Source organism: Carcharodon carcharias, chromosome 16 (assembly GCF_017639515.1).
Source record: "Carcharodon carcharias isolate sCarCar2 chromosome 16, sCarCar2.pri, whole genome shotgun sequence".
Classification (NCBI taxonomy): Eukaryota; Metazoa; Chordata; class Chondrichthyes; order Lamniformes; family Lamnidae; genus Carcharodon; species Carcharodon carcharias.
In genome coordinates this window covers 20,590,967-20,615,572 of record NC_054482.1, presented here as the reverse complement: position 1 = coordinate 20,615,572, position 24,606 = coordinate 20,590,967, and the positions used below count along the sequence as shown (strand labels likewise).

The 24,606-nt window shown below is 42.8% G+C and overlaps 1 protein-coding gene across 1 annotated transcript in view; it reads right to left on the bottom strand.

Moving 5' to 3' along the window:
- The window catches only part of astn1 (astrotactin 1), a 2,752,121-nt gene that overhangs the window by 1,165,572 nt on the left and 1,561,943 nt on the right, over positions 1-24,606 (bottom strand). The window lies entirely within an intron of this gene.

Sequence of the window (24,606 nt, the reverse complement as noted above, 5' to 3'; positions counted from 1 at the left end):
ACCTCAGCAAATAATTTTGGATTGATAAGGCTAATGCAAAGAGACTATTCCGGATAAAAACAAAAAAACTGCGGATGCTGGAAATCCAAAACAAAAACAGAATTACCTGGAAAAACTCAGCAGGTCTGGCAGCATTGGCGGAGAAGAAAAGAGTTGACGTTTCGAGTCCTCATGACCCTTCGACAGAACTTGAGTTCGAGTCCAGCAGACTCGAACTCAAGTTCTGTCGAAGGGTCATGAGGACTCGAAACGTCAACTCTTTTCTTCTCCGCCGATGCTGCCAGACCTGCTGAGACTATTCCGGATGTTCAAATGTAACTATACTTATTGCTGATTACTGTCTGAATTCTTGCCATGCATGTTTCACATCACATAAAATGTTCATGCATTCTGAGGTATAAGAAACACCATGGGGTAGAATTTTCTGGTCGGCGGTCCCGGGAGTGGTCAGGGAATGGATCACCAACCTGAAAATTCTACCCCATGGTGTTTCTTATACCCCAGAATGCATGAATATTTTATGTGATGTGAAACATGCATGTCAAGAATTCAGACAGTATAACTGTAATCAGCAATAAGTATAGTTACGTTTGAACATCCGGAGTAGTACCTTTGCATTAGCCTTATCAATCCAAAACTCTCTGCTGAGGTGATAAAACATTCGGTGCATGAGATACATCCTTTTTGAAGGAGTTGATGGATCCATTAAATGCTACAACACTGTATTTCTCTGGGCCAGCATACTCATTTGCAGATGTATGTAAGATGAAATAGTTTTAAAAAGCACTCTTTGGTGATTTCTACATCTTACAGCTCTAGGAAGTTGAACTGCATGCAAGGCACCAAGGGATTTGAAAATGCAGATAATAAGCTGGGGAAAAAAAAGTATGGTGGGTTAGCTTCAGCAACAGCGAGAATGAATAGATAAAGACTGTTCCAAGTGTGCAGGAGAGTGAATAAACTTATCAAAAAGCATGAATCATTTTGTTTCTGGAGCATTAATGCCAGCGGATCAAATGGACTCATTTGAATTGAAAGCAGTTACATATCTGCTTTTTGTATACTACTTTCTACATGATATTTATAGAATGTAACTAAAATTACACCACAAGCACACAATACATATGAAATCCACGTTTGCCTGCCATGGAATACTGGAAGAAGTGATGATAGACAAAGACCATAATTCTTGGCAGAAGAACTTGTGAAGTATCAGAAGGAATACGGGCTTATTCATCTTACAAGTAGTTTTTACTGTCCAGAGAGTAATTGGGAAGCCAAGAGCATTATCAGAGCCATAGAGACCTGAGGGTATAGCTGTAACTGATGCATAGTTGCCATTTTAACATATTGTGGTATGCCATTGGCAAATAGCTTCAGCAGAGGAATGATTAATGGGAAGGCAGCTTGGATCAATGCTGCAAGTATCGATAGCAAATCACATTCTTCAGTGACTACTGTTGCATAAGTTTGGAAAAAACAAGGATGAGTAGAAATCCCATCAGGTAGGAAATTAGAATTTAAGAAAGGCTCACAATTTTACTAAATCCTCGTGAAGGTGACAAGATGAAAAATGCAAACACCCAGGGAATACGTCAATAAGAAACCTTAACACTACACTACTTTGCCATACCAGCAGCCAGTGGCCTGGTAAGGAGAAACATTGGTCCAGAACTTCTGATCAGAGTCGGAGTCCCCATGTCCAACTCTGATCACACAGAAAATTACCCACTTTCCTGCACTACACTGAAAAGGCTCTGACTTCCCATCGGAGGAATCCTCACAGTGAAGGGAATTTGAAAAGAAGCCACCCCCATCACCCCCCGCCACTTTTTACTGCAATAGCTGCCATATTCTGGTAAGTGTTTAAAGCATCTCAGGCTTCTCAGTGTGTTAGTTAATGTGTGAGTGAATGGGTGAGTGTGTAGGCGTGTAAGGGGGTAGGTGGGTGAAGTAAGTGGGTAGGTAGAATGGGTGGGAGCTGAGCTGAGCGGAAGCTTGGTTGGGTGGCAGGCAGGTAGGGTGGCAGCTGGGTTGAGTGACCCACAGCAGGCACCTCAAAGCAATGGGCAAGTACTACCAGCAGTGCCTTCGCAAGATCCTCCAAATCCAGTGGTAGATGGGTGAGGGGGCAGGAAAGTGGAAGACTGGAATGTCAAGATTGGGACGATACCTAACACCCTAAAATGACAGGACATAACTATAGTTAGGAAATGGGTGAGTGTTTGTGAAAATCTCGTTGGTTCTGTTGTTTTAGTGAAATGTACAAATATCTATAAAACCATATCCCTATTATTCCATTTGATGCTGATGACAGACTTTGAAGTAGATGACAAGGGGATGCACGATTAGATTATCTATGTATTGTATTGTATTGTATCATTGATGGTAATTGCAAATAAAGGCTAACAGCTGGCATACTCGGGGCGGAATCTTTTGGTTCCACCAGCAGCGGGAACCTTGGAGGGTGGGGGAGCTTAATTTGACGTGAAGTCAAAAAAATCAGTTTCCCGATGATGGGATGAACTTTAGCAATTAAGCTCCCAGAGCTTTGTAGGCCGATGAAAGATGGGTCGAACTCTCTGATGAACAATGTCAGGAAGCTCTTAACATATCATGCATGCTCTTTAAAAGGCCACTTCACTGGAATTAAGTTGCCTGCCAGTGAAGGGTTAGAATGTTCACCTTTACGGCTGCACGTAAGTGGTGTGCACCTGGTGAGGTTAACTTCTTCCATGATTAACAGCGAGATGCTGCTGCGTTGTCCTCTTTGGGGAGTATCTGTGAATGCCAGCTAGGGCTTGAGACCGGGTGGTAGCAGTGCAAGTTGTATGGAGGATGATCAAGGAGCGGAGCATGGGTTAGTGGGGAAGGGTGGAGCAGTAGCCAGGCAAAGGTGGAAGGGATAGTGCAGGCTGTCCGAGTGCCCTTTAAATATGGCGCCTGGACCTTCGAACCCATGAGGTAACAGCGGGGACAGTGATCCCTGCCTGTCCCCAATGAGAGAATCGCGAGCCTCTCATGGATGTATATTTAATGAGCTGGACAAGGCAAGATCAAGACAATGCATGTGGTCAGCTGCCCAGCCCCCATCGGAGATCACTCCCACTACCGCGCCTGCCACCAAACTTAGACTCCAGAATGGAAGATTCCAGGCTGCATCACGATAAAGTAGAGAAAGCAGGTAACATCCAGTTGCAGAACTTTCATAACACTGCTAAAAACTAGAAAGGTCCAGCAAAATATGCAACTAGTAAAACAGTAGCATAGTGGTTATAACCTTGGACAGTGTTCCATTGGCATGGACTAATGATCCAAGGCACGAATTCAAATCCCACCATAGTAGTTAAAGAACGTAAATTCAGCTAAGAAATAAATCTGGAATTAAAACGTTAGTACCTATAATGGTGATCATGGAAGTAGTGAATGTCATTAAAATCCTTTCTGGTTCTCTAGTACCTTTGAGGGAAGTGAATCCACTGAACTTTATTCAGTCTGGGCTACATGACTCCAGACCCACAGCAATGTGATTGACCTTAACTGGTGCCTGAAATGGCCCAGCAGGGCTATCAGTTAAGGCAATTAGGAATGGTGAATAAATGATGTCCTTACCGACAATGTCCACATACCATGAATTAATTTTTTGAGGAGTTCTTCTTTATTATGTCCAATCTCTAGAAAAGTGCATCATGCATCTCCAGATGCCAATACATTGAAAGGTAATTACATGCCTTGCATTTAAAATGATCTTGCTGGGTCATCTTGGAACCACAGAATCTTTAGTCAGTGCTGGGCATGTTATCTAACTATAGGTGCAACATGAGTTTGAGGGGATCTCAGCAAGCCTCTTAACAAAGCATTCTGTGGGGCAATGCAAAGTGTTTGAGATGGGGAACACAACAAATGTAGATATCCTACAACATTTTCCCAAGTTTCAAATCCTTACAATGAGGGGAATTTCATTAGATTACTAATATCTAAACTTGGCTCAAACATAAATGGCTTTGACTGCCAGGAAATAAAAAGTTATTTACAGGCATGGTATTATAAATTTGCTTCACATATTACAAAACATTCATTTTGTTTGGGCCTCACTGGTGCTATGGGTACTGACAACCTCGATACAAGGTTTATTAAGTGCATTGTACCTGACAACTCAGGTAGTAAATAATCGGTACAAATGCTCTGCCTACTCAGCAATGATATTTTTCAGTGTGAGCGAGCAGAGACATTGCTGAGCTCCCTCATATTCTTAGTCTGAATTATTAACTTTGCAAAACCAAGATTGCAAATCAGATGCTATGTGATTGTACTTCTCAAGGAGAGTATTTTCTTTCATTCTTTGAGCTTAACATCTTATGATATTAGCAACACCTACCGACCAAACACTTTGGATAGGCATTTAATCACCTATTCATCCATGATTGGTAACTTCAGCTGTCACAATCAGAGCAATGAAGGTGCTGTGCTGTATGATGTTTTTTGTAGTTTTAATTGTCATCTTATTCATCTGATACACGTTCAAACTAGAGATAACAGCAAATCAGATCTACTGTTGACTAAGTTGCTTAATCAACTGAAAGCAATTCACAAAGTACAAATGATTTGTCTGGCCAGCACTTAGTTTATATAATTCCATTCCATATCCCCCACCCCCGCCAACCATTAAAAACGGTTTTAATTTCTGCAGTCCTCCTAGAATCCTTTTCTTTGCTCTCTTTGAATCCCTTCCACAGTATTCATGTAAATTCTCATGAATATCTTAAATTCTCAGCATTCTCATTCCTTGGTGTTATCTTTTATGAATCTACTTGTACACACATTTTATTGAAAAGAAGTGCACTGCACTCTAAAGTCACTTTATTAACTTGTTTAGTTACGATTAGAATATACTCTTGGCTCACCATACTTAACCTCCGTTGTATGCTGTATGAAAAGGAAAAAACCTTGCATTTATATGATCCTTCACTATCCCCTTAAAAAAACAGTATAAAATGTGTGACTCCCGGATGATGATGCTTCACAGCGATGTCTGGATATTATTTTGAAACTCTGAGACATATAATGAGTTAATTTGGAATGGAATATCTTGGTAAATGTGGCAGCAATTTTGCATACAGAAAGATCCAACAAATGGCAATAAAGATGAATGACTAGTTCATTTGCTTCTGTGCTATTGGGAATAGATAAAGGTTCTGGTATCATGGATAAAGAGGAAGACTAGCAAAATACAAGATTCAAAAATCCATATGATAAATTTAAGTGTAATAAGGAGAATTAAAAATAGCAGTGTAATAAAGCTGATTATGAAGGCTAAGAGGAATTAAAGGCAAGAAATAACAATGTTTACATTAGTACTGTGTATAAGAACTAAAAGGCTAGTCAAAGAAGGGGTGGGCACTATTACAAGTCAAACAAGTCAGAGTGGCCATTGTATGCAGGAGAATGAGGGAATTATGGAGATGCTTGATAATATTTAGGCTCAGTGTTTCTTGACAAAGATGAAAATAGGATTGGGATGCCTTTTTTTAGGCAGTTTATTGTGCAATTTATAATATTATATTCATTACAAGAACTTCCATGTTTGCTACAACTTATTGAGCTGCATCTTATTGGATGCCTTCTGAGAATCAAAATATAAAACATCTTCCACATTCTATTACATACTTAATAAATTCCAAGGTATTTATTTATTGATGCACCACATTCCAAAATGCATGCTGCCTTAGAATTATTGGCTTTATTCTTGTTAACTGGTTTTGAATTGTTCCATTTGCAATTTAAGCTGATACTTTTTTTCCACTACAGACTTGAAGCCAAGCATGTAATTCCCAAGTTCACTCTTACGATTTTCTTTTAAATTGTAACATCAATGTGCACTTTTCTCATCTGGTGCTACCTCTGTACGTAATGAGCTGTGTAAAATTTCAGCTGTGCTTCCTCTACATCTACCTTCATTTCCTTAAGAGCTGTTGAAAGAAATTCTGTCTTATTTATGGGTATTCAAACACTCCACATTCTGAATGGCTCCTTTATTACTGATTCCTCTGCTTCAGCACATTTCTAATTCATCCAGTGGGATGGCAACAATTGTTCTAAGGAGGGCAAAGAGAATTTAGAAGGTGATCCCCTGGCGAGCGCTGCATGAATGGATGCTTGATCATGAATGACTTGATCAGGCTCAACTAGTGATAACCCACCAGGATTAAACAACCCATCTGCCTAAACTCCTGCCTGAAGAATTCCCATTTAGGCCAGGAAGCAACAAGCGCCTGTGAAATTGTGTCTAATCAGAAGATGGAAGAAAGGGAGAAAAGATTGATAAAAAGCGAGGCCTTATCATATTAAAGAGTGAGTTATCAAAGCAGGATTCAGAAAGGATCAAGAATTGATAAGATGCTGATATCAACCTACATCAGACACTGTGACCTGAAATGTCAGTTTTCAGAGTGTCTGCAACATGACTATGTAAGATATTTCTCATCATGTTGAGATAAATCAAGGAAAAAAATGGTGTTGTTAGCTTGAAGCTGATAAGAAGTTTTTAGTGGTTTACATGGAAAGTTGAAGTATTGATTTCCATTTCCCACAGGAAATTGTGATATTCACAATTACATCTATAATACACAATAGCTGTAGTCCACAGTCTTGGTAAACTTTCATGTTGCTTAACTAGGATTACCTTAACTGAAAGTGAATCTGTCCATTGAAACAGGGTGGAGGCTTGACATAGTTTTTTTACTCAATCATTGAAATGTGGGCATTGCTGGGAAGGCCATCTTTTATGGCATATCCCTAATTTCCCTTGGGAAGGTGGTGGTGAGCTGCCCTCTTGAACTGCTGCTGTCTGTGTGGATTGAAATTTTCATAGTGGTTTTTGATGCAACTCGTTGCCTTGCTAGGCCATTTCAGAGGGCAGTTAACAGTCAATCACTTTGCTGTCGATCTGGTATCACACTTATATCAGACACTCGCTATCATACATCATTCCATTAATTTCCAGCTAATTTAGCCCCCCTGTCTCCTGCAATTGTCTCCACATTTTGGCAAGACCACATCTGGAATACTATGTGCAGCTTTGCTCTCCACATTTAAGGAAGGATACATTTAATTGGAGGTGATGCAACAACATTTCACTAAATTGATTCCTGGGCTGAGGGGGTTGTCCTATGGTGAGAGGCTGAGTAACTTGGGTTTATATTCTCTGGAGTTTACAAGAATGAGAGGTGATCACATTGAAACCTGCAAAACTCTGAAGGGACATGATAGTGGAGATGCTGACAGATTATTTCCGCTGATTGGGAATCTAAAACATAGGGGCACCGTCTCAGGATAAGGGGGAAGATCATTTAGGGCTGAGATGAGGAGAAGTTGCTTCACTCAAAGGGTTGTGAACCTTTGGAATTCTCTACCCCAGACGGTTGTGGATGCTCCATTGTTGAATATATTTAAGGCTGGGATAGACAAATATTTGGTCTGTCAGGGAATTAAGGGACATGAGAGTGGATGGGAAATGGAACTGAAACCGAAGATCGCTGATGATTGTACTGAATGGCAGAGCAGGCTCCATGGGTCATATAGTCTACTCCTGCCCCTACTTCTTGCATTTTCATGCTCTGCAGTCTGGAAACTGCCTCCATGACAATATGCATTTGTATAGTGTCTTTAACATAGCATAACATACCAAGGTACTTAACAATAGCATTATCAATACCAAGTCACAGAAGAAGATATGAGGACGTGACCAAAAACTTGGTCAAAGAAGTAGGTTGTAAGGAGCATCTTAAAGGGGGAGAGAGAGGTAAGGAGCTGCAAAGGGTTAGGGAGGGATATAAGAACTTGGGGACAAAGCAGCTAAAAGTATGATTGCCAATGGTGGAGCAATTAAAAATAGGGATACGCAGGATGTCAGAATTGAAACTTGCAGGAATGGAGGAAGATACAGGATAGAGAGGGGTGATGACATGGAGGGATTTACAAACAAGCATGTGAAATTAAAATTGAGGCATTGTTGGACCAGGAATCAGTTTAGGTGAGCAAAAACAGGGATGATGGGTGAACGGGCCTTGGTGCGAGTTAAAATATGGGTAGCAGAGTTTTGCACAAGCTCAACGTTATGTAGAGTGGAAGACGGGAGGCTAACCAAGAGTACATTAGAATAGTCATGTCTAGAAGCAACAAATACATAGCTGAGAGTTTCAGCAGCAGATGATCTGAGGCAGAGGCAGGGTCAGGCAATCTTACAGAAGCGAAAGTAGGCAGTCTTGGTGATGAAGTGGATATATGTCCAGAAGTCAGGATCAGACACAATACCAACTTCGTGAAATACTTGGCTCAGCTTCAGACAGTTGCCAGGAAGGGGAATGGAAACAAAGATCAGGCAATGGAATTTGTGGTGGGAGCCAAAGACACCGGCTTTAGTCTTCCTGATATTTGGAGACTCCTGCAATTCTTGATGGCCAACAAACAGTATGGCAAATCAAAGACCATGGAGGTGTCAAGAGAGGTTGTGTTAGAATAGTGCTGAGTGTTATCAGGGCATATGTGGAATCTTCCTTTGCATTTTCAGATGATGTTGCTGATGGACAGCATGTAGATAAGAATTGGAAAGGGGCGCAAAATAAATCCTTGGGAGGCTCCACAGGCAACATTGTGGGAGTGGAAAAAGATGATTGCAGATGATTCTGTGGCTACAATTCACTATGCTAGAATGGAACCAGGACAGTGAAGTTGGATGACAGAGGAGAGTTGGTGGAGGATGATGACGTGGTCAACTGTGCTGAAGTCTGCAGAAAGGTTGGGAAAGAAGAGGAGAGGTAGTTTTTCAAAGTCACAGTAACATAAAATGTATTTGTGCCTTTGATTAGGGCTTTTTCAGAACTGCGGCAGGGGAGAAAACCTGATTGGAGTGATTCGAACATGGAGTTGCACGACAGAGGGGCATGGATTTGGAGGGTGACAACACCGACAAGGACTTTGGAGAGGAAAGGGTGGTTCAAGATGGGGCAATAGTTTGCAAGGCCAGAAGGATCAAAGGTATATTTTTGAGAAGAGGGGTGATAACGGCAGATTTTGTGAGAAGGTGGCTGTGCTTGAGGAGAGGGAACATTAACATTAGTTAAGTTGGATGGTCAACAGATTGCCGGAAGCAGGGTTGAGGGAATATGAGGTGGATCTTATGGACAAGATGAGCTTGAAGAGAGCACAGCAGGACATGGAATAGAGTCTGGAGAAAGATGCTTTCAGGTTGAGGGCAGTTGGAAACATTAAGGAATATATTGACCAATGAGGAAGGGGAAGGGAGAAGTGGAAGAGGCGGCTGGACACTGGTCGTGACCTTTGTGACAAAAATATCCATGAACTCCTTACACTTGTTGGAGGTGAGGGTGGAAGAGATACAGGACTGTCATTTTAGGGGCTTATATTTGCATCCCAGGATGATCATTATATAGTGAGCAGTTTTAGCGATGGAGAGCAGGACAATAATGTTTTGTGTTCCAGTAATGAATACGATTGATGTTCAAATTTACATCCTTTGGATTTCTGGAAACTCTGCTTCTTTTTAGGCCATCCCTCAGGATTGAGGGTGAATTACTTCCACTCTGGTTCGAAGGGTTATGAAATGGCTGATAAGTCCAATAAGCAATCTGCAGGCTCTGCCCCATGTGTGATACATGGTGATTGGAGTATGGGGCAGATGATTGTTTGAAGGCCTATGCATTCCCTCTGATGCCGCAACTTCACCTCTGCACATTCCTGACAAGTCTTGTGATGTGTTTGGTGCCTTTCCAAATGAGCCTTCTTCATTTTGTTCAGTCACAAACTAGGGTCTCCCATGAGACAGTGGGGAAGCTTGACTTCTTCAGAGATGCTTTGAGGACATCCCTAAAGTGCTTCCATTGTCCTTCTGGGAGCCTCCTGCCATGAATGAGCTCCAAGTAGGACAGTTGCTTTGGGAGTCTGGTGTCAGGCACACAACAACATGTCCTATACATGCCTCAATTCTGGTCAAGTTGGCTTATGAGATGATGCCGCTGTTAAATCATATTTCTTGCCACCAGATTTGGAGGGTCTTGCAGTGCCTGCCATAGGTCATACAAGTCAGGGAAGATCATTGCATTACCCAAACCCAAGACCACTATCACCTAGAAGGAAAAGGGCAGCAGATAGATGAGAACATCGCCACCTGCAAGTTCCCCTCCAAGTCACTCACCATCCTGACTTGGAAATATATTGCCGTTCGTTCACTGTCGCTGGGTCAAAATCCTGGAACTCTCTTCCTAACAGCACTGTGGGTGTACTAAGTCACATGGACTGCAGCGGTTCAAGAAGGCAGCTCAGCACCACCTTCTCAAGGGCAACTAGGAATGGGCAATAAATTCTGGCCCAGCCAGCAAAGTCCACATCCCGTGAATGAATAAAAAAAACTGGCTGAGGAGCTCTTTCTGAGTCGCGGCGTGATTTTTGCTCATTGAGAGGCAACATAGACTTAATCTTCACTGCGCAGAAAATTCAGGAAAAGTGAAAGGATAGGCACTGACCACTGTAAATGGCCTTTTCCACCTCATGAAAGCCTTCTGTCAACCACTATGGTTGCCCTCAGAAACTGATTACCATTTTCCACCTACTCGACAATGACATGCCAACTGTGATCTTCACAATAGAACCACCCACTAGCCCTTTCTCAGTGAAAACTGGGGTCAAACATGACTGTCATTTTACCAACCGTTTTCTCCACTTTCCTCCTTGCAATACTGCACTCACTTCTAACAAATTACTTACAGGCGTAGAGATAGTCTACAGAACAAATGGGAAACTATTCAACCTTTGCCGCTTCAATCCAAAATCAAAACCACTCCAACTTCAGTCATACAGCTTCAGATGACACTTGTGTGTGTCGGAAACTGAGCTCCACGGCATTGCTGATTCCTTCTCTGAAGCATATGAGAAAGTGAGTCTTTCACTAAACACTCAGAAAATTAAGGCTCTCTTCCAACCTGCTCCCATATCAAAACACCTCCCAATGTCCATTTAGATCAATGGCAGGATCCTGAAAAATATGCACCATTTTCCATATCTTGGGAGTCTCCTCTCGATGAAGGCAGACATAGTGGACGAAAGTCATCATCCCTTCCATTGTGCCAGCTCAGCCTTCAGCCGACTGAGGAGGTGAGTTTTTGGGGACCAGGATTTCAAACCCAAGACTAAGGTCATAGTTTACCAGGCAGCAGTGATCCACACACTCCTAAATACTTCAGGACGCAGAGATGTGGGGTATACAGAGGTGAGTATCCAGGGCGAGAAAATGATAGTTTTCCTGCAGGAAAGGACATCTAAGGTGGAGGACATGATTTGATTTAGCAGATTTGGAGCTTCAGAAAGATCATGATGAACGGAGAATGGGAATTTGAAAATGCAGTGATAAATGACAACTTTAGAGCACAGGCAGAGAACAAATCAACCTTTTGTGGCTGTGCCAGCTCTTTACTGAGATAAATCAAACTAGTGCCACTGCCCTACCCTCTCTCCACTGCCTTGCATCTTATTCTGCTTCAAATATTTGTCTAGTTTTACCTTAAAAGATGCAAAGATAGCTGGCTTAACTATTCTCTATGGTAAAGCATCCCATGGTCCAACAACCTTTTGCATAAAGACGTTTTGCTGAATATCTGTTCTCACAACCTTAATCATAATTGAAATTGATGGCTATTCATCCCTGACTCCCCAACCAGAGGAAGTTGTGTTCCCCTGTTACCTATTATTTCCAGCAAAGGTCTTCTGGTGTTAAAAAACGCTATTAAATTTCCTTTCAGTATTTGTTACTTCAGTGAAAATAATCCTGCTGCCCTCCCTCAAGCCTCCCTTCAGCTTTTCATCCTTGGCGTCATCTTAGTGCATCTATACTGTGTGCTCTCTTTGGAAACATAAAGGACAATTTTCCACCCACATTGGAGTCTAAAATGTTAATCCCCCAAGACCGTAGCTTACCTTCTTAATGCTAGCATCATACCAGGGTAATTCCTTATATACCAGAATCATGTGTACAATCTCCCAATACTGCCATCAAACTAAGGTAATCTCAATGCTGGTGTTAAACCAGGATGCTCACCTCCAATATTGCAATCACACTGAGGTATCCTTTACCACTTACATCAAAATTGCTTTCCCCAATCCCACATTGGTATTGAGCAGATTATCAAACGATACTGTGGTTACTGAAATTATATCAGATGATTGCCAAATACTGAAATTATACCAGAGTAGTCTTCCAACAATATCAGGGTATTCCCCCCACTGCAACAGCCCCAATAGAGATCATAGAGCGATCCCTCATACTGGAGTTGGGCACCAATATTGAAAGTACATCAGGGTAATTGCTCCTAATACTGAAACTAAATCAGGGTCATCCTCCACAGTGTCGGAAGCATAGCAATGCAATCCTCTTGATACTGAAACCATAAATCAGGGCAATCTCCAAAACTGAAGCAACACCAATTAACAGCTTCAATATGGAATTCCCTGAGCTGAGAGTGTGCTCTTTCAAGGCAGTGCTGCCCCAGGGCTCAGGGAGATCGGCTCCACATTGAAAAATGTTAAAAATAGAAAAAAATAATTTCCCTGACATGTCCCCTCACGTGACACTGTCACATGAGTTGGGACATGGCCATCGCTTTAATTACACTTTAACTAAATTTTTAAAAACCTACATGAAACGTCATCCCACCCCATGGATGAGGGTTCATGCTTTTTCTTTAAGCCCACCAGGGCTCCGGGCCTGCCCACCAACCTTAAGGTTGGGTGGGCAGATCCATTAATGACCTTAAGTACTTTGTAGTGGCCTCAATAGGCCAGTGACAGGTTGGTGGGCGCACAGCTGATTCGGCTGAGCCCCCGCCGACCTGAAAGTTGAAATGAGGCGGGGTGACGTCGGGAGTTCCGCCTGACGACACCCCGCGTCATCATACGTGTCGGCGAACTGGCCCCGCCCCCTGCTCGCCGACTGGGAAATCCTGCCCATTTTTCCCCCTCATTCAGCCTCATTATTTTTCTCTTGTACAAGTTCATGGACCTTTTCATTTTGCGCTCTTCCTGATCAAATGATTTTCACCATTAGTTTGTAGCACTCATTATGGCTCAAATATTTCCAGTATTCTTACTTCAGCATGAAAGGTCCAATTTTCACAGCTATACAATGCTGCTGACTGTGTGTAACCTTTTAGACTGCACATTAATTGCAAATCAACTCAGAAAATGCAAATGCTAAACTGAAGTGAACATAGAATATTTATAATTATAATTCACTTGCAAAAAGAGTCCAATCCCTTTGGAGAATTTCATGTTTATAGTTTTATTAAAGAAAATAATTAAAATATGAAATTCATCAGCAAGAATATATAAACACATTGTTAGCCAAAATGAGCCAGTCAAATGTAATGAACTTCCGAAAAAAAGAATCTTTTGAGATCAAGTCCTCCCAGCAATCCAGAAAGAGGAATACAACTTGCTCTAAAAAGTTTGATATGTTGACTCAGACTCCCGGCAGGTTTGAGGAAATTATTGGCTGCCTGTTTCCAACTCAAGTTTTGTGATGTTGAAAATGATCCTCCATACAACAATAATCTGTTCAAACAGCAGTGTGAAATAAAACTAAATATCCCTTTATTTCACTTGTTTTAGTTTTATTCTACCTTCTCCCCTTCGCTGTCCTATCTTAAGGATAAATCTCTTATTTTCTCCCATCATTCTGTCCCCATCATCCATCTGATGGGAGCAAATTTACAACAAAAAGGCAACAAGCTACATGACTGAAAACCATCTTGCAAGTTTGATTGTTCAGCTACTATCAATTCCAGATTTGGCAGGTCAAAATGATCACATCACAGAAGCAACCTGGTCAACCTTTGATGTGTAAATTGTGTCAGGCAGATCAGGAAGAGATGCCGCTGACCAATAAAGAGACCGGGACTCCCACAGCTTGACAAATCAGCTCATCTGAGTTGTCCACAAGGTTAAGCGCCCATTTATCCTTTTCAAGCTTTCCTCCCATTCACTGACAGTGACTTATTGTGTTTGCGCAGCTACTCCATGACCAAGGTTATCCTGTTTTCTCTGTTAGATCTCTTTTTCTGTGCAAGATCCATTCATACACAGTACAAATAGCCAGACTATTTTTACAATTTACAGAAACTGATAACAAAAGTTTGTGACTGACTATCTCAGGAACGCTGAAGCCTTCTGAAGTCATTGGCATCTTTCCATCTATGAAAGATGGCGGACACACAGCAAAAAATCTATTTCAGATCGGATGGCTGCATGCAGCACCTCTTTGCTGAAGGCCAAAGAGCCCAATCTTGAAACACAAATTCTGCCACAAATGCCACTGCCAACTGTGGTTGCGGGCTGTTGTTTCTGGAATTGGGGCCTGTTGCCAAGCCACTGTAGCCACTGGTCATCGTAATGGTGCATGCCAACCCATAGAAGGTGTTGCCATTTTCCTCTGTCATCAGCCAGTGACTGCCAGGCGTGATAATCCATGTTTAGGGACTTCATGTCATGCTTGTAGTCATCCTTGAAGTGGAGCTTTGGGTGTTTCACTGCTCACCTGGCTCTGGCTACCACACCATACAGAAAATCCTTTGGTATGCAACCATCTTCCATCCTGCAGACATGACTGAGCCATTGAAACCGCCTCTGTTTGATGAATGTTAACAGCCCAGCAGCCCTGCCCTTCAGAGGGCTGCCACATTTGTGATTGTGTGTGCCAGGACATTTCCATAATGCACCACAGCCAGCAAGAATGGAAATTGTTGAGTTTCCTTTCTTGATAGCCGTAAGTCGACAATGTTTCACAACCATACAATAAGGTGCTGAGAGCACAGGCCTTACTAACCATCAGCTTGGTCCTAAGAGTCATGTTGATGTTATTCCATGTGTGTTTCATGAGTTGGCCAACAGTGCTAGCTGCTCTGAGCATGTATCAAGTTCTACATCAAGGCACAGATTATATGTCACCTTGGGCCTGAGGTAGTGGCATTTGCTAATCATTTCCAGTGGGGTGTTAGTTATTGTGGTCACAGACAGAGAAACAATACCTTGCCCCATTGCCACGGTTTTCTTGATGCTGATAGTCAGCGAGAGCAAGTTACAGGCATGGGAGAGAGTCAGTTCATGAGTTTTTGTAGCTGAGGTTCTGTGAGGGCATCTAGCACAGCATCATCAATGTAGAGGAGTTGCCTGATCAGGGTACTGTGAAGTTTTATCTTCGCTTTCAATCTTGATAAATAGGTTGCCATTTGACCTAGTGTGCAAGTAAACTCTTTCCATATCTGCAGGGAAGACAAAGGTCAGGAACATGGAGAAGAAGATGCCAAACAGAGTAGGGGCTAAGACACAGCTCTGTTTCACTCCATTCTTCACCCTGACACTGTCAGAAGTGAAGTCATCAAACTGTACAGTATATGCATGCTATCATGGAAGGAGTGGATGAGACTGAGGAGCAGACAATTTTCCCCAAAATCTTAAATTAGAGTCCTGCTTTTCTGATGGTGTTGAATGATTTAGTGAGATCTACAAAAGTAAGATAAAGATGCATGCCCTGTTCCCTGGACTTCTCTTGAAGTATAAGGGTCTTGCACATAAAGGGTTAATATGAGGCTGAGTACAGTACCGCCCACACAGTGATGTAAGAGAACACATGACCTGCACCTAGGGGTCAGTGTCATGTTGAATAGAGCCGTTTGTAGAAGCAAACATGGAGACAACTCCTAGCTTAGACATTTACTGTACCTATTGATATAGATTCTAGTAATTAATAAATACTTACTGTTGAACTAACGAAGACTACGAATACCTTAATAAGATCTACCAAACTATGCCCAACACCTTACAACAGCTGGCATATGAATAACATCAAGTCCACACTAGATCTGCTGGCACGGAAACCACATTATGCTTCAGGCTACACTCAGTCTGCAAGTAGGTGGAGTCTTTTAAGTACGACCCTAGCAAAAAACCTTCACTTTGGCACTAAGGAGTGAGGTGCCACTGTAGTTGTTGCAATCTCCTCAATCACCTTTGTTTTTGTATAGTAAAATGATTTTGGCATCACATATCTCCTGTGGAATGGAGTCTAACTTTCAACAGAGAAAGAGAAGGACATAAAGGTGTAACAATAGGTAGGACATTCCCTGCTTGAGCCGTGCGGCTGGGATTCCATCTTGCTGGCTGCTTTTCATTTGCTAAGTGGTCTATGGACTTTTCAAGCTCAAGTGACGAGGGCTTTTCATTGAATTTTTCCAAGACAGGGAGCTGCAGGAGGACATCAAGCATGGACTGGGAGTTGTCCATCTCACAGGAGTAGAGCTCATAGTAGTGTTCTTCAGTCCAGCAGAATTTTTTTATTACTTCTGTCGGTGAGTACACTGCCAGCTGTTGACTTTGGCCATGGTGGTAGGTTGGGAGGGGTGCGGGGTGGGTGGCGGGTAGTGGGTTTGGTGATGGTAGGACCAAGCGCCCTCTTGATTCCTTCATACGGGGCTCATAAATTTCCACTGTCACAAGCAGTTTGGATTTCTTGACATAAGTTGATCCAACATTTATTCATGCAGTATCTCCCTATCTTTTGCACAGCTGTCTTGCCTACATTCAGGTTATGCACTGTTTTTGCTGTTGGGTTCATGCTGTGCATTGTGTAGGCTTTGTTTTTTGCATCAACGACAGATATCATCTCAGATAAGGAGGTCTCAAACCAGTCCAGTCCTTGTTGTGGGTTCTGCCTTCACCAGATAATGCTTTGGCTGCTTCATAGATGAATGAGCTTAGTAATTTCCACATTTCATTGATATTGCCTGACCTGCTGCGCATTCCAGCAATTTCTGTTTTTATTTCAGATTGCAGCTTTTATCATACTTGCTTTTTTTTCAAAACTTCTAGTATTCCCTCCATAATTTTACCTCCATCTTGCTCTATGTCCTCATTTAAGATGTTCCTTACAAACCAACTCCAACCAAGCTTTTGGCCACCTGTTCTAATATTTTCATATGTGGCTCAGTGTCAAATGCTGTGCCTTGAAGATCACGGAAAGGCATTGGGCATGAGGTATTTGTCACAAAACACCTGGTCACTGAACTGCTCTTGTAACCATAGCATTTATAATACTGGCCCAGATCTGTTCAGTTTCTGGTCAAAAGTGACTGCCAATATGTCGATGGTGGGGTATCTGTTGGGGGTAATGCTGCAGATGGTTAAACTCTCTCTAACTGGAGAATGTCATTTCCTGGCACTTGTGCAAACATTACTTATCACTTATCAGCACAAACTTCAATGGTGTCCAGGTCGCACTGTATGCCAGCATGGACTGCTTCATCACCTGAGGAGTTGTGAGTGAAACTGCGCACTGTGCAGCCATCACCAAACATCCTTCTGGCTTTAAGATGGAGGGAAGGTCATGAATGAAGTAGCTGAAGATGGCTGGGCCGAGGACATTATCCCAAGGAATTCCTGCAGCGATGCCCTGGGGCTGAGATGATCGGCCTCCAAAAACTTGGATTGGATTTCTCCTGCTTTTTGTGGACGAACATACCTGGGCAATTTTCCACATTGTCAGGTAGATACCAATGAGGTAACTGTACTGGAATATCTTGGTTATGGGCGGGGCTGGTTCGCGAGTGCAAGTCTTCAGTACTATTGCTGGGAAGTTGTCAGGTCCAATAGCATACGATGTGTCCAGTGTGCTCAGCTGTTTCTTGATATTACAATGACTTGGCTGATGAGTGGCATCGGTGATAGTGGAGATCTCAGGAGAAGGCAGAGATGGATCACCCATGCAGCAATTTAGGCTGTAGATACTTGCCTTGTCTCATGTACTGGGCTTTGCCATCATTGAGGATGGTGATGCTCATTGAGCCCCCTCCTCTCATTGGTTGTTTAATTGACACCACAATTCAGAATTGGTTATGACAGGCTCTGGCTATAGAATGCAAATCTGTTCTTTAGCATGCATGTGGTCCTGTGTTGTAGCTTCACCCGGTTGAGCCTCATTGTTAGATAGGCTTGATGCCTCTCCTAGCATGCTCCCCTGCAATCTTTATTCAAACAATGTTTTCCTCCTGACTTGATAGAAATGGTAGAATGAGGGATAGGATGGCCAGATAGGTTTCCATCCCTAAATGACAGAGGGAGAGAGAGAGAGGGAAAGAGAAGTAGATACAAATGAGAAAGAGAAAACAGAGGGAAAAATGAGAGAAAGGAGAGAGAGGAAAATGAAAGTGTGAGAGAGAGAGAACAAATGAGAGCACAAGAATGAGGGAGAGCGCAGGACTCATGAGAGAATTGGGGAAGTGGAGAAAAAAGTAGAAATAGAAAAGAAGAAAAAAGGAGAGAAGAAAGACAAAGAATCTGAAAAAATTACAAGTGGAGTACTTGTTCCTTTTCATAAATAATGTCATAGGAGACATGTTACATAAAAATAAATATGACAGGGTAAAATATTTATATTATAAAACAGCATGAGCTTGGCTCACTGAGCAATGCCATGACTGATCCTATACTTAATTTAAAAATAAAATCAATTTCTGTGTTATGCACAGAAAATGTTTCACATTTCCAACTCCAATTTCTCCAAACATTTTGTATTTCTCATTGCCGATGCTCAGCGTTTTCTGCATTTCTCATTCCGGTTACTCAGCACCCGCAATATTTATTAGGATCCACTTCAAACTTCTGTCTCACGGTTCAAGTCAATGAAGCAAGACTTGAGAAGTGGATAAACAAAATATTCAAAATGGTTGTGTTTATTCAGACTGGCCCATTTTTACTCAACACAGTTGCATTAGCCAAAGAGAGGGAGCCTTTAAGAAAATGATTTGAACAGCTAATTAACTACCAAGCATGAGACTGCAAAGCGAGCTAAAGCATTAAATAGCACCTGCTATTTGAATAATGTCATATGTGTCAAGTACGCTTTAGGATTATTGCATTTATTTTAATTATATGCAAGAAAAACAGCAGTTAGTATGTTAGCTCTGTATGCCAAGTCCTTAGCTTGTAAAAACAATTTAAATGAAAGCCAAGACAATATGCTTTTTGCTTAAAATACTCCCATGTTGTTTAATGGATTATCTAATACATATCTGTCACACCTCAAATGTTATGTTTCATCACATAGACAAAGCGCATGCATCACATTTTAATAAAAGCAAAATACTGCAGATGCTGGGAATTTGAAATTAAAAACAGAAAAAGCTGGAAAAACTCAGCAGGTCTGGCATCATCTGTGGAGAGAGGAACAGAGTTAATGTTTCGAGCCCGTGTGACTTCTTCAGGGCAACATATCTCATCCGGTTGGCTCAAATTACATTAATAAAGCAATAAACCATAAATAAACAAGCAGCAGCTGGGCACCAAAAAAAACCCACCCGGTCCAGAATCAGCAGTCAGAAAATGGTTGCCAATAACTAATGAGTAAGACAATAGGTTCTAATTCGATAACAAGACATTTTTGAAAACTACCCTCTGGCTGCTATCTTGGTAGCCAGTACAGGAAGAATATCCTTTACCTGAAAGCCCTGGGGTGATTAAATTTTGGATTTCAGATAATTTCAGTATTCAGATGCCACATATAAACTTAGATTACAATAGTCTAAGCCTAGGCTGGCTATAGTCTAAAATAAATAAAATGGCTAGAAAATCCAGATGAATCACTAAATAACAAACAAAAACAAAAATAGCTGGAAAAACTCAGCAGGTCTGACAGCATTTGTGGAGAGGAACACAGTTAACGTTTCGAGTCCATATGACTCTTCACAAGAACCTAAATAACAAATACAGGGGCCTAAAAGAGTTTCTTTTTGATATGTTCACCACAAAAATCACAAGCGCAGAAAAATAACTGGACTTCCCACACTAAAGGTCAACGATGTTCAAAAAAAAGTACAGTTTTGGGTGTGTTCAGTTTTCAGATTTAAGGATAAAGAATACTCAACCTGTATCAAAAGGATATTGTGATGAAAGAAGAGCAAGATGGTCTTGCAGGCAGATGGAGGTAGCTAAGGATTGGACATCAATAATGAGAGAGATATAATTAGAGCCCAAAGGAGCTCCAATTGTCCACAGGAGGGGAAACTTGAAACAATCAGCCTGTTTGTGTACCTTGACGAAAGGGTAAAAAATTGAAGAATTGGAGAGACCACTCTGTCGGCATTATTCTTCAACACTCTTTCACTACCTCAGCCTGCAACTGTCTTTACCCCAGCAATTTCCCATACCTCTTACAATAGTCCCCAGCATCACAGATGCCAATATTCAGCCAATTTGATTCACTCCACGTGATATCAAGAAACGGTTGAAGGCATTGGATACTGCAAAGACTGTGGGCTGTGACAATATCCCAATAATAGTACAGAAGACTAGTGCTCCAGAGCTTGCCGTGACCCTAGCCAGGCTGTTCCAGTACAGCTACAACACTGGCATCTACCCGGTTAGTGGAAAATTGCCCAGGTATGTCCTGTACACAAAAAGCAGGACAAATCCAACCCGTCCAATTACAGCCCCATCAGTCTACTTGCAATCATCTGTAAAGTGAAGGACGGGGTCATCAACAGTACTAACAAACGGTAATTGCTTAGCAATAACCTGCTCACTGGCACAATGTTTGGTTCCGCCAGGGTCACTCAGCTACTCACCTCATTACAGCCTTGGTTCAAACATGGACAAAAGAGCTCAGCTCCAGAGGTGAGAGTGACTGCCCTTGTCATCAAGGCAGCATTTGATCGAGTGTGACATCAAGGAGCCCTAGCAAAACAAGAGTAAAGGGGAATCAGGGGGAAAACTCTCCACTGGTTGGAGTCATACCAAGCACAAAGGAAGATGGTTGTGGTTGTTGGAGGCCAATCATCTCAGCTCCAGAGCATCATTGCAGGAGTTCCTCGGTCCTAGGCCCAACCATCTTCAGCTGCTTCATCAAGATCTTCCTTCCATAATACAGTCAGAAGTGGAGATGTTCAATGATGATTGCACAATGTTCAGCACCACTCGTGACTCCTCAGATACTGAAGCAGTCCATGTTCAAATGCAGCAAGACCTGGACAATATCCAAGCTTGGGCTGACAAGTCGCAAGTAATATTCATGCCACACAAGTGCCACACAATGCCCATCTCCAATAAGAGAGAATCTAATCATCTCCACTTGATATTCAATGGCATTATCATCACTTAATCCCCCACTATCAACATCCTGGGGGTTACCATTGACCAGAAACTGAACTGGACTACACATATAAATATTGTGGCTACAAGAGCAGGTCAGAGGTTAGCAATCCTGTGGCGAGTAACTCACCTCCTAACTCCCCAAAGCCTGTCCACCATCTACAAGGCACAAGTCAGGAGTGTGATGGGATACTCCCCACTTGCCTGGATGAGTGCAGCTCCAATAACACTCAAGAAGCTTGACACCACCCAGGGCAAAGCAACCCACTTGATTGGCACCACATCCACAAACATTCACTCCCTCCACCACTGATGCACAGTAGCAGCAGTGTGCACTACTTACAAGATGCACTGCAGGAACTGACCAAGGCTCCTTCGACAGCATCTTCCAAACCCATGACCATCACTATCTAGGGCAGCAGACACATGGGAACACCACCACTTGGAAGTTTCCCTCCAAGTCCCTCACCATCCTGACTTTGAAATATATCACTGTTCCTTCACTGTCACTGGGTCAAACACCTGGAGCTCTCTCCCTAACAGCGTTGTGGGTGTACCTACACCACATGGACTGCAGCAGAAGGCAGCTCAACACTGCCTTCTCAAGGACAATTAGGGATGGGCAATAAATGCTGGCCCAACCAGTGACGCCCACGTCCCATTAAATTCATGAATGAATTTTTAAAAAGCTGCACTTTTACATGTGCAGCTGCCTCTCTGAAGCACAGATGTGCAAAGGACAACCTCTCCCCATCCAACACCACCCCTCCCACCCAGAGAATATGGTGGCTGCCCGGTTCGGGGGCGTGACTTCCAGGGGCTCCTGCACCATTTTAGCTAATGCATGAAGACTTGCAACTTGGCACAGATTCAGGAACAAGGGTGCAGAACTTGTGGTTCAGGATGAAAGAGGTCAACTGCCTTTCCCTCTCTGGGCACTGACAATTCCAGACATATACCCTGCTGCTGTAAAGAAACCAGGGAAATAGCCACAGTCTGTTGCTATTGATGTCAGTGTATAGACCGGGGAGCTGCAGAGTGTCCAGCAGAAAGATGAGAAACTGGTGTTGAAGTTTACATTGAGCTTGATAGAGACAGTGCAAAAAGCCAAAGAGGTCAAGAGTGGGAATGGAAAAGAGTGAAAGTTGTGAGTCACTTGGAGCTATAGGTCACACTTGTGGGCAGAATCTATATTTGGTTTCATTAATGAATAGGAGACTGTAACATTAGCTGCAAATTATACTTTATACTAGATTGCAGGAAGTACACATTAAATGCAGTCTCATGGAGAAAGTGAATGGATGGGTTTTCCATGTCCTGCAATTTTTAAAAAAATTCATTCATGGGATTTGGGCGTTGATGAGGAGAATTTTTTTCTCTCTCAGAGGGTTGTGTGACTTTGGAACTCTGCCTCAGAAGGCCATGGAGGTGAGGTCATTGAATATTTTTAAGACGGAGGTAGATAGATTCTACTTCTGTTCCTATTTTGTATGTTCATAAAGACTCGACACCCTTCTCACAAGAACTCACATAAAGGAACAGAGGGTAGCAGGAGACAGGCAGGCAGCAACTCTGGTTAATGATTAGGAGCTTGTCCACAAACTCTCATCTCAAAGGAAACCCTTCCCTAGTCACCCCCAAGCACCTGAGAAGGATAGAAGGTGGAAGAGTGATTGGAAACTGAACAACCATGGGAGAGAGGGGAAACAACTGGAAACACAGAGGCTCCTACTCAGGCCAGAAAGGATGGTGCTGAGGAGATGAGTGAAGGCAAAAAACCTGTTTGTTTAAACTGCCACAAGGCAGGACACCTCCATAGCGATTGCTGAAGATTAGTGGAAAAGCCCATGGGATTTGTTGAGGCACACAAACCCCACACATGAAATGGGTGTCAGACAGATTATAGCAGACCAGGTTATGGTTCTAACTGTGGCAGCCACTCCCAGTAAATGCACTACTGTGAGTGTTGGCGAGTTAAAAAATATCCCTGAGTGTTGCAAGGATTTTGTATCAGAAGGAAGAGCGGCCATATATCCCCATCGTGAGATGTGTAAGTCTATAGTGATACTGAGGGATACAGGGGCCAGCCAAACTCTCCTGCTGGGAGAAGGCATGACTTTTCCACCAGAGAGTGCATTACATACCAAGGCGTTGGTAAAGGGCATTGGAGGGGGGTACATGCCCGTCCCTTTATACCAGGAGCACCGGGAGTGCACCTTGTGTCAGGACCAGTGATTGTGGGAGTTGTCCCCAGTTTGCCTATGGATGGTGTCCATCTGCACCTCAGTAATGACCCGGTGGGATCAAAAATTATGGCATTCCAGTAGCCTCCGAGCAGCTGACGGAGGCCAGGGAGACAGAGCAGCCGCAAGAAAAAGTGTCTGGCCTTTTCCCTGATTGTGTGGTAATGCGGGCTATGGCCTGACAAACTCAGTCAGAGGAGGCTGAAGTGGCACTGCAGACAGATGACTTTACTGTCTGGTTATCTGAGACCTTTTCTGGGACTCTAGAGGACTCTAAGGAAGTAATAAGTAGACCTTCTTTGGTTGCAGCACAATAAGTCAACGCATTGTTAAAAAAGTTAGCCCCGGCTGCCCAAACTGAAGCTAAGCCAGAGGCAATTCCTGAATTCTACTACATTAAAAATGAGGTGCTGATGAGGAAGTGGAGAGCCCCTCACAGACCTGCACACGAGGAGTGGATAGTGGTCCACCAGGTATGGTGCCGCCGAGGTACTGCGGGGAAATATTATGATTAGTACATAAAATCCTGATGGCTGGGCATGTTGGTATATGAAAGACCCAAGCCCAGATCAGCCAGCATTTTTACTGGCCACACCTGCACAGGAATGTAGTAAGGTTTTGTAGAACCTGCCACAACTGTCAGGTTGTGGGGGGACCCCAGCCTGCAATAAAACCTGCACCTACCATTTCTGTGCTGGTTTTTGGGGAGCCATTCAGCAAGGTGTGAGTGGACTGTGTGGGGCCCCTGCCCAAAACGAAACAGAGACTACCTGTATATCCTTATCATCATGGGTGTGGCTACGCACTACCTGAGAACCATATCTGGCAAAATAGCAGTGGGGAAATTAACACAAATCTTTACCCGGTTTGGACTGCCCACCAAGATCCATTTGGATCAGGGTTCAGATTGCATGTCCTAGTACTCCAGCAAGTCAAGGGAAACCTGGACGTGACCCAGCTGAAGTCCTCACCCGCAGTTTCAGGGGTAACTGGAATGGTACCACCAGACCCTAAAAGCAATGATCAGGGCATGCAGCCACGAGTACCCCCATAACTAGGAAAAAGGACAAGGTTTTCTTCTGTTTGCTACCAGAGGCTAACCCAATGGGTAGGATTTTACCGTCAGCGAGCGAGGGCAGGGTCCGCTTGCCAACACGTA